This window comes from Myotis brandtii, unplaced genomic scaffold (assembly GCF_000412655.1).
Source record: "Myotis brandtii unplaced genomic scaffold, ASM41265v1 scaffold1292, whole genome shotgun sequence".
Classification (NCBI taxonomy): Eukaryota; Metazoa; Chordata; class Mammalia; order Chiroptera; family Vespertilionidae; genus Myotis; species Myotis brandtii.
The window spans coordinates 81,443-83,369 of record NW_005354560.1 but is presented as its reverse complement, the minus strand read 5'-3'; positions in this window follow the sequence as shown (position 1 = coordinate 83,369).

Here is a 1,927-nt window from a genome sequence, read left to right as displayed (position 1 = left end):
ATTGACTCCCCCCAGCCATTCCCATCCCCCTCTCGCTCCCTTTGCAGTCTATCCACATCTGCCTGGCCGCCTCTTTCCTCTTAACTTACCTTTCCTACTATTCCATTTGTGTCTGCTTAGTTCTATTGGTTTGTCATGCTTTCCCTCACTTGCTTTGAAAATTCCTCTATAGCAAGAGCTTTTATTTTTTTCTCCCTTTCTCTTCCCATCAGTGTCTTACATACATTAGATACCCAGTATATATTTGATGATTGAGAGTTGGTTGTATGTAAATTTCCCACTATTTTTAATAGGGTGAGCAAGAGTTTTCTTTTTAGGACAAATTTCACATACTCTGGAAACCTTCAGAGGTGGTAATTTTTCACCTGGAAACTCCAGGTTCATTCTGTTTAAAATTTCTGAGAATGTCAGAATAAAATAATGAGGCTAGCCCATAATCGGAAGTATTGATTTTTCCAGGATGCTGTAGTCACTTTAGTAAGTGACCAAACAAATTGTGGTTTGAGTGAATAAAGCTCAAAACTGATGAGTTTACTACTTCGTCTCAATAAGAATTAAGCTCTATTCCACCTCTAGATTTCTCTTGTCCCAAAGTGAGTATTCAACAATGGACATCTGTCATGTTATGTATGGAAATACATCTACTTTATTTACCCATCCTTGGAAACTAGAGAAATTATTGTTGGGCAACCCTTTATCTTTTCATGATATTTTGTTTGATGGTGAGTATGATCAGAAAGTTTTACTTGTGGTATTTTCAATATCACTAACTGCCATCTCCCACTGGGGTCCTTTGTGAGTTTCCATGGCTAAAAGGGATAATCCAGGTACCTTTCAAGAGATGAGCAGTGAATGGGCAGTTTCCTGCCTTTGGTATTTGACAGTTCTTATTTATCATTTAAGTCCAGTTTTCCCATAAATTTATCTTTTAGAAAAAATAAGAGAGCAATAAGCTTCTCTGTAAGGCAGTGTCAGTGGAATCTTATATGTGTTATTAGGGTTGGTGAGAAAGGAAGACATTTCTGTTTTTATTAAATGGAGCATTATTTACAGAAGCCATCGCTGAGAATTAGATCCCACACCAGATGAATGTCCATCAACAATCTAAATAAAGAAAACTCCAGTGTTGCTATGTGCAAGATACTCTCTTGGGGGCTTTTTTTCCATAGCAATTAAAGGTGTGCTATTTGTCAGTAGCCATTTTCCAAAGTGATTTAAAGACCAAAGTTGTTTTACAGCTGTGTTACCTTAAAGGTGTTTTTTAATATATATTAAATCAATTATCACTGTTGAAGCCTTGAATATCTGCAATCTTTGCCAAGCTACTTTTTTTATTTAAAAAACCATAACTTTGTAAATATTACCCTATAATATTACATATACTTAATAAAACATTTTCAGCTATTTTGTTGAGCTCTTTCTATTGCTACTACAGCAGACCACAGCACATTTTTGAGAACCTTTGTTTTTCACCCTACTGGGGATGTTGCCCACAACCAAGGTACATGCCCTTGACCGGAATCGAACCTGGGACCTTTCAGTCCGCAGGCCGATGCTCTATCCACTGAGCCAAGCCAGTTAGGGCTGTTGAGCTCTTTCTATTGCTACTACAGCAGACCACAGCACATTTTTGAGAACCTTTGTTTTTCATTGTATTTTCAAGTTCATATGCTAGGTAACAATGAAAAGGATGACTTAAAATGTTAATTTATAAATATTTTAAAAAGTATATAATATACAACAAGGAAACTTTGAATTGGAGCAAAGTTTTAAGTAACTGTTTTAAATACTGTGGTCAGTGTGGCTCAGTGGGGTCCATTCCTGGTCAAGGGCAGGTACCTGGGTTGCAGATCCCTCCCTGGCTGGTTGAGGCCTGTGTGGGGGGCAACCAATGGAGGTATCTCTCACCTCAGTGTTTCTCTCTGTC